This window comes from Panthera tigris, chromosome D4, assembly GCF_018350195.1.
Source record: "Panthera tigris isolate Pti1 chromosome D4, P.tigris_Pti1_mat1.1, whole genome shotgun sequence".
NCBI classification, from domain to species: domain Eukaryota; kingdom Metazoa; phylum Chordata; class Mammalia; order Carnivora; family Felidae; genus Panthera; species Panthera tigris.
The window spans coordinates 79923889-79933240 of NC_056672.1; the positions used below are offsets into that span (position 1 = coordinate 79923889).

The 9352-nt window shown below is 40.5% G+C and overlaps 1 long non-coding RNA gene across 1 annotated transcript in view; it reads left to right on the plus strand.

Annotated features, from left to right (window-relative positions):
• LOC102964865 overlaps positions 1-8134 on the plus strand; it is a 28412-nt gene extending 20278 nt beyond the window's left edge. Inside the window, exons 4-6 of the long non-coding RNA XR_006210348.1 lie at positions 1169-1268; positions 3462-3580; positions 8099-8134. This is a non-coding gene — a long non-coding RNA (uncharacterized LOC102964865). The remainder of the gene's footprint in view (positions 1-1168; positions 1269-3461; positions 3581-8098) is intronic.
• The last annotated feature ends 1218 nt before the right edge of the window (positions 8135-9352 follow it).

A 9352-nucleotide genomic window follows, 5' to 3' on the forward strand; every position in this document is an offset into this window, starting at 1 on the left:
GATTTAAAAAAAAAAGGATATTCCACCCTCTGAGACTTTAATATTCAAGTATCTGTTTCATTCATGCTCTCAGAGAGGAAGGATTTGTCATACTAGATAATTCGTATTTTCTTTTACCAAAGTGCTTCTGCTGTGCAAACTCTCTCTGTAGCAAAGTGTGTCTCTGACAGCAGAAGCACAGCCCACACACCTACATTGCATTCAGGGACAGTCATCTTTTATTTTGAGCAGAAAGGAAGATAAGAGCAAGAGAAGTGGAGAAGCATCTCCCTGAGCCTAAATGGAGTTAGTGTCACAAAATGAAATATCTAAGGTTATAGATTGCACTGTGCCAGCACTGAGTGCTGGGTGTTGAGTGATAACGGTACCCATGTATTCCTTCATCAGTGTTTGCTCCCTCTCTCTCTCCCTCTCTCTTTGATATGTAGGGCCTCCACCCTGTAGGGCTCCGATGCCTGGTTCTAAGGCATATTGGGTCTTAGCATTAAGTATGCACATACTTAGGGGCACCTGGGTGGCTCAGTCAGTTGATTGACCGACTTCGGCTCAGGTCGTGATCACATGGTTTGTGAGTTCGAGCCCTGCGTCAGGGTCTGTGCTGACAGCTCGGAACCTGGAGCCTGCTTCAGATTCTGTGTCTCTCTCTCTCATTCTCTCTCTCTCTCTCTCTCTGCCCCTCCCCCACTCATGCTCTGTCTCTCTCTGTCTCAGAAATAAACATTAAAAAAAATTTTTTTAATCTTTAAAATAAATAAATAAAATTAAAAATTAAAAAAAATCTTTAAAAAGTATGCACATACTTAGGTCATACTCCTGTTTTCTAGTAGGATACTTCTTCCCACAGCTGTTCTGTCCTTCTCCATTCACCAGTTCTAGTCTTCTGCGGGAGTAGTTACCAGTGCAGGAAGGGAATGCGAGCTCTATCTCATTTCCTGATTTTTGTATTTTAAAATCTTTTTATTTGGAAATAATTTTAGATTTACAAAAAAGTTGCAAAGACAGTATGGAGTTCCTGTATATTGTTCCCAGGGCTTCTCATGTTAACGTCTCTTATGATCAAGCTGCACTTACCAAAACAGAAATTAACGTGAGGATAATAGTGTTAACTAAACCACAGACTTTATTTGGATTTCACCCGTTTTTCCATGATGCCCTTTTTCTGTTTCAGGATATCAGATTGCATTCAGTCATCGTGTTCCATTCGTCTCCATTCTGTGGCCATTGTTTGATCTTTCCTGACCATAACAGTTTCAAAGAGTGCTGGTCAGGTATTTTGTGGGCTGTCCCTCAGTTTGGGTTTGCCTGCTGGTTGGGTTTGCTGTGGCTACATCGGGAATACGGATTTGGGGGAAGACTCCCACACAGACAAACTGCCCTTTTCACTGCATCATATTAGGGGTACATGGCATCAATATGACTTAGGATTGGTGATGTTAACCTTAAGCGTTTGGCTGGGGTAGTATCTCAGGTTCCTCTACTTACTGTTTCTCTTTCCATGCACTGTTCTTTAGAAGAGAGTCACTAAATCCAGTTCACACTCGAGGTCGGGGCGGGGGGGGGGGGGTGTATTTTAAAACTGCATTCTATCAACTCTTATCTAATATCCCTTTTTACCTCCCACTTCCAAAAGTCCACTCTGTTCCTGAGCAAAGCTTTGGAAGATTCTGTGATGCATTTCAGTTCAGTTCTTGGCTTTCTGCACTATATCCCAAGTCGCTTGTCTGCATCCCGGCTTCCAAAATTTTGTTGCTATTGTCTCCTCTCCTCTTTGTATTTACGGTTTTATGGGCTTTAAAAAAAATCCCTTTACGGTAGTTTTAGTGAGCTTTCAGAGGAAGTGAAATTGAATTAGTATGTTCAATCTTCCATCTTTATCTGGAAGCCTTGGGGGAAACATTTTTTAATCATCAAAATTGACATTTAATCTCTTTGGATTTGCCATTTCTATTTGTTATAATTCTACCATTAATATAATCCATGAAATCACTGAATGCTTTTTTTGGTATCATTGTTGCATTTCATGAAACACTGTGATCCGTCACGAAACTCAGTTCGGGGCACCTGGGTGGCTCAGTTGGTTAAGGGTCCAACTTCTGCTCAGGTCATGATCTCACGGTTTGTGGGTTTGAGCCCCGCATCAGATTCCGTGTCTCCCTGTCTCTCTGCCCCTCCTCTGTTCGCATTCTGTCTCTCTGTCTCTCTCAAAAATAAATAAACATTAAAAAAAGAAGAAGAAGAAGAAAGAAACTCAGTTCACAGCTAGAGAAGTAAGGCTTCTAATGTTGGTTGGCATGATTGGCCCTGATTATCAAAGGTAAATTAGGGTTACTGCTGTAAAGCCAGGCTTATGCAGAGTATGGAATGCTTCTTTTAACATGCCCAGTTATTAAATCTAACAAAAAACAAGACAGACTTGGATACCTCAGGAATCTAAGTTTGAGTTATTCAACTTGGCAAAGAACCTTAACTGGCTTATGCTAGCCAAGGGCAACCAAAACTTGAATGGGTAGAGGAAGGGAGTTAAAATACCCACAATGGCTTCTTTAACAGTAGCAGAAATGAGGACTGGAGTCCTTTGCTGTCTTTCTTTTCCTCTCCCTGGTCTTTCATCTTTATGTTTCTAGAACAGTGTTAGGTTTACAGCACAATTGAGAGGAAGGTACAGAGATTTCCCACATATTCCCTACCCCCACACATGCATAGCCTCCCCCAATCACTAGAATGGTACATTTTTATTTTAATTAATCAATCAATCAATCAATCAATTAATTACCAAGGATGCACCCATACTGACATACCATAATCACCCAAAGTCTGTAGTTTGCCTCAGGGTTCACTTTTGGTGTTGTACATTTCATGGGTTTGGACAAATGTGTAATGACATATGTCTATCATTATAATATCGTAGAAAGTATTTTCACTGCCCTAAAAATCCTCTGTGCTCTGCCTGTTTATCCCTCCTCCAGTCCCTTGACAACCACTGATCTTTTTATTGTCTCCATAGTTTTGCCTTTTTCGGAATGTCATCGAGTCGAAATCATACAGTATGTAGTCTTTGTTCATCTTTTACTTTCCTACAACTTTAAACGAAGTATTTTGATATTGGTTTTGTTTGTCATTTAGCGACTAGGTTGCACTTGTTTCTTTTTTTTGTGCATTTTTATAGTTTCTGTTACTTTTTCTATGGGTAATGTGACTCTATGGCTCAAAAGCCAAACAACACAGAGTGTATACTAAGAATCCTCCCTCCTACCTCTGTCTACCTTGTTCTCCTTCACCCCTACCCACTGTAGGTAACCACTTGTATTACTTCTGTGTGTGTGTTTCTCTATGCGAGTACAAACTTATATTCTTACTCTTTCTCTTCTTACACAAAAGATAACACACGACTTCTGTTCCGTGCTCTCTTCACTGAGTAATTTGTGTTCGTTCATAGGGGTTTTCCTTGTTCTTTTTCACAGCTCTGTAGACGTCCCAGTATTTATTGAACCAGTTCCCTTACAGAAAGTGATGTGTTTGTTTCTCAATTTTGGCTTCGCAAACAATCCTGCAGTGAAGCACCTCTTACAAACCTCATTTTGTAAGTGTGTAGATATATTTTTATATAAATTCCCAGAAGGGGGAAAGTTTCAGAATATTGATGGCATTATAATGGATGGGATTATACGTGACAATGTATAGCATCATAATGTATGGGAGTGGGATTAGCGGTCATCTGTTTTAATAGTCAGGGACAACCAGGAAAATAGCAACCATGTTTTAGTATTTACAACAGAGAAAATATAATACAAGGAAATGGCTACCCTATAGAACTGAGCACCTAACTGAGAAAATGAAGCAACTCAAAGGTTAGTAACAGTGGAAGAACCACTGCTTGTATCCCGGAGAGACAAAAGTGAGAAAGCTGTGTTACTGAATCCCGGAGCTGGGGCTCATCTGTTGGAGGTTAGGACCTCAAAGACCTGTCTAGTGAGTACTGGGGCCCCTAAGGAGTTACAGTCCCTGCCAGAGAAGTGCCTGAGATAGAAGAGAGAGGGAGAGGGGCGCCTGGCTGGCCCAGTCAGTTGAGCGTCCAACTCTTGATCTTGGCTCAGGTCATGATCTGGCAGTTCGTGGGTTCGAGCCCCGTATTGGGCTCTCTACTGACAGTGTGGAGCCTGCTTGGAATTCTCTGTCTCTGTCTCTGTCTCTCTCTCTCAGCCTTGCCGTCTCAAAATAAATAAACTTAAAAGGAGAGAAAGGGAGAAAGAGAGACTGGCTTAGCCCTTCTTGCCCTTTTCCTCTAGTCCTTCAGAAACCAGCTGATAGTGAGCCTGGGCACCACATTTGAGAGAAGTCAGCACCCCTGTCATACATTGCAGAGCACCAGAAGGACAGACATGAATTTGAGAGCAAATGGACTCAGCATCTATATAGCCCACCCTTTTTACTACTTAGCATTTAAGTTCACCTTCTACTCCTGTTTAATACTTTCCTCCTACTGCCTGTCATACAAAGACACTCTCTCCTTCTTCCCGAAGAAGAAGAGAGGCTCAGAATCCCATTAGTCCTCGTATCCTTCTCAAGTTCAGGATCTACTGGTGATCCTCATTCCTCTCCAGAGAGTCCAGAGGTGAGTTTTTGTGGCCTGGTGACCTATGAACAAAATTGTAAATTAAGTTCCACCCATACTCCATACAAAACTGTAAAGGGGAGGGGAAAAACATACAAATCATTGTTTAATATGTACGTGACAAAAACATGCCTTAATGGTATAGTCTTTGTTGCTGTAAAAAGTCCTAGCTGGTCATAGGTCATAGTCAATATTTATCATTTCCCTTTTCTACCACTTATTTCATATTTCCTTTGTTTTTAGCTAGCACTGCAGGTGGTTAGGGTTCTTTACTTAGCAGGGTGACTGTATTGGTCAGGATACGTTCAGGACAACAGAAAACACACCTTGGCATTTCAACAGAATTTAATATAGGAAATTTGTTAAGCAGTTTTTGAGAACTGAAAAGGCAAAGAAGGAGATACTGAGCTTAACCCAGAGAGAGGAACTCCAGGATGAAGCTGTGCTCTAGGCTTGGGGAGACAACAGGAAGCCCCAAGGAGAGGCCCTCAGGCTGCTGGGCAGGGGCCATGGCCTAACTGTCACTGATGTCTTTGATTAGGCATGCTGAGGCTGGTTCTAGAAGTGCCTCCCCAAAAGTTGAGTGTTATCATCACTAACCACTTGTCAGGAAAGGAGTGCTTTCCTTTTCCCGCCTCCTGCCTTGCAGAATTGAACAGCCAGTCGACTGACAACATAGACACAGAGTTCTCATAATCCCACCCCTGGCATTGCAAAGTAGAACGTAAAAGTAGGTTTGGACTGAGAGGGAATGGTTTAATGACTGGGACAGCTCATGATGTTGCCTACTTCATAGCCATTTACAACTTCCTACATATACTTCAACTTCTGAGGCAGCAATAACAAATTCCAGCCATTTCTTTGGCAAGATCCAACTATCCTTTGTAGAAATAGGCCCTCTCACCTTTTCTCCAAAAAGGAAGGGTCCAAAATGTCATTACATTAATCTCTGGATGATGTGAATTACTCAAGTTCAGTGGGAATCCCTCTTGAATATTCTGTAACCTAAAAATGAAATTGTAAAGCTAACCACTGCCATTAATTCTTAAAATTACAATGGGAAATGAGAAGGGAAAAAAAACTAGTTAATATATACCAAAATACATAAACATACACATATGTACACACACATTAAGCAAAGAAGAAAAGAATGTCCAGATATTAGTCCTTTTCTCTATCTGGTCATGAGCCTGTAGTTAATGTTTATAACTTCCTTCCTCAAGCCCTAATTCATTTCATCTTCCCTTTGCTCTGAGACAGCGCCTATACTGGGTGATGTGAACCAAAGCTTCATTTCTGAAGGCTCTGAATCTTCAGTGGTCCTGTCTCTTCTTGATCACTGTAGTTTTCCACTAACTTTTACAGTGAGCACGTTGAGGGGAAAATGAATATAGGTGACACAAAGGAGACAGAATAGACAGACTAGGTGATGACCCTGTGTGAAACAGGAAGAGAGAATAAAAATCTACATGTGTGCTAAAAATTTTGCACTCATGTGACAGTTCTGATCTGAGTTTGAAGGGAGAGCAGACAGATCTGTCGTCTGTAAAGTTACCAACTGTCCTAGTTTACCCCGGATGGAGGGATTTCCTGGAACCGGAGACTTCCTATGCTAAAACTGGGAAAGTCCCTGGCAACCTGGACAAGTCGGTCACCCTGGCCTGGTATGAACTGGCAGGGCAGATTAGTGACAGCAGCTTCTTGGCAGGAACACTGAGTCTCGTCACCTTGTGGGATAACCAGTCCTTAGGGAGTGAGCAGTCAAGAAGCCTTAAACTTGGCCGGGTAAGAGGCCATTAGTAGTTCAGGGAAACAGTGATTCTTACTAATCCCCTGGTAGCTGTCATTCAAACCATCCCTAACCCATAGACCCCATGGGTCTAATGTGGGCTCTAGGGGGAGAGAGGAGGTAGGAGTAAAATCTGTGAAATCTAGCTGAGTGTAACCTAGAGGAGACAGATTCTTTCTCTCCACAGACCACCCTACAGCTCTGGAAACCTGAGGGCTTTAGTGAGTGGTGACTTCAATTGAAGATAGGTTGGGGCTTGGAAGGGATGGCGGGGAGGAACTGGGTAACATGTATTGATATGTTCTGTACTAGCACATATGGAAGAACTGAAATGCAGAATAACATTTATGCAGGTGGGGCATACATCAGTGAAATTTGAATTATTACAGCAAACAACAGCAACAGCCTGGGAAGTGGGGAGGCCAGAGGAAACACTGGCTTTTCTGGAAAGGATGGGTTGACTAGGGTTACTTTCCTTGTAATATTTCGCCATCTAGTGTTAGTTTTAATGTACTTCTTTTGTCCTAGTTCTAACTAATGAAAAGAAAGCAGATGAACTAAGAATCTGAGAACAGTTTCCAAAGTCATCACTCATTTGTTTGTTTTTTCATTTAACAAATACTGATTGAATACTCTCTATATGCAAATTACTTTTCGAGGGATTGAAATTAAAGCTGTGACAAAAGCCCTGAATTTATGGAAGCTTCATTCTTGAGAGAATAAAGACAATGAATAAGTAAAATTGTATCATGTGCTGTATAGCTATAAACATGAAGGAGAAAAAAATAAAGGAAGAATTAAGTTAAAAGTTTTGTGGGCATAGGTCTATAATTTTAAATCAGGTGGTCAGGGAGGCCTCTGAGTAAAAAACAGATAGTGAGATAGCATTTCAGGCAGAGGAAATAGTCAGTGCAAAAGCCCTGAGGTGGAAACATGCCTGGCGAGTTCAAGGAACAGCGAGAAGGAACACACAGAGATAGAGGGGGAGAGTATTAGGAGATAAGAGCCTTTAAGGATCACAGTAAGTACTATCGCATTTATTTTGAGATTGGAAATCATAACAGAGTTTCGAGCAGGGACATGGTCTCATGTATCATTTAATAGGATCCCCCTGGCTGCTGTGTTAAGAACAGATTGGAAGGAGGCAGGGGCAGAAGCAGGGAGGGCAGTAAGATGCTATTTTAATAATCCAGGTGAGAGATTACAGCTTGAGCCAGAGGGCTGACACTGAAGGAGTGGAGTGGGTGTGAGGTTGTTGATGCCTGTGTTGCTTTGCCCTACCTCAAGACTCTAGGACTTATTCAGGAAAATAAGGAAGAGGAAGGAAGGGGACACTTGTAGTCCTAGAATTGGTTTTTAATTCACCTGGAATTGGTTTCTGTGTTTGGAGAGAAAGAGCTCAGTTTCCTTTTTTTCCAGAGGAATATTCTGTTTTCCGAAGCACCATTTACTGAAAAGATCATCTTTTTTTTTTTTTTTTCAAATAACCATGCCTGTCGTGTATGAAGTGTTCATTTATGTGTGAGTCATTGCATATCTTAGTTGTGTTCCACTGATTTGTCAATTTCTTTAACAATATTAGGATGTCTTTATTATTATTTTTTTTACTTTATAATCAGTCTTAATATTTGGTACAGCAGGACCTCTCAGCTTATTTTTTTTAAATTTTTTTAAATGTTTATTTATTTCTGAGGCAGAGAGAGACAGAGCGTGAGCGGGGAAGGGGCAGACAGAGAGGGAAACACAGAATCTGAAGCAGCCTCCAGGCTCCGAGCTGTCAGCACAGAGCCCGACGTGGGGCTCGAACTCACAGACCGCGGGATCATGACCTGAGCTGAAGCCGGACGCTCAACTGACTGAGCCACCCAGGTGCCCCAACAGCTTTTTTTTTTTTTTTAAGTGTTCTGGATATTCTTGGTCCTTAAAGTTTCCATAAAGTTTTAAGTGGGCTTGTCAAATTCTAAAAACAACAACAATAACAACACCACCACCTCAAAACCAAAAGCAACAAACTAAACCTGTTGGGAATTTTAATTAGTATTGATTTGGATTGGCAAATGGTTTTTGAGTGAATTGACATTTTTAGCCCTATCAAGTCTTCCAATTCACCATTTATTTTAGTCTATTTAGTGTCTTTCAATAGATACAGAGGTGTTGCATATCTTTTGATAGGTTTATTTCTAAATACTTGATTTTTTATGCTCTTGTAAAAAGACATCTTTTAACAATTTATCGTTGGTATTTGGAAATGCAGTTGATGGTGGTATAGTAATTCTTCATCTAGAAATTTTACTAAATGCTCTTATTAATTCTACTGGCTCATCTTTTGGAGGGAGGTTTCTATGTACATAATATAGCATCTGTAGATAATTACACCTTTTATTTGTTTTCCTTGACCTTCATGTACTGGCTGGAATCTCTAGCACAACGCAGCACAAAAGTAGTGATATCAGGAAACCTTTAATTGTTCTTTTCAGAGGAAAAGTTTTCAACATTCAACATTGAGCAAATGGTAAGTTTACTTTGGTTTTTAATAGATATTCTTGATTGGATTAAGGAAATTCCAATTTTTTTTGGAAAGTTTTAAATAAAGTCATGAATGAGTGTTGACTTTTATCAAAAGCTTTTTAAAAATTTACATCTATGTAGAAATGCTATGATTTTTTTCCCCCTGCTTTTATTTTTTAATGTGGTAGATCTCACTGTTTGATTTCCTAATGCTAAACTGACCTTATATTCCTGAGATAAATCTACCTCGGTCATTATGGATTATCTTTTAATATATTTCTCAATTTGGGTTCCTAGAATTTTCTTTAACACTTTTTGCATATATGTCTATGAAGGAGATTGGCCTGTAACTTTCGTTGTCTCTGTCAACTCAAGGAAGTCAGATAGCACTGTCAGGTTTTGGTATCAGAGTTTGCCAGCTTCCTAAAGCAACTTGATCAATC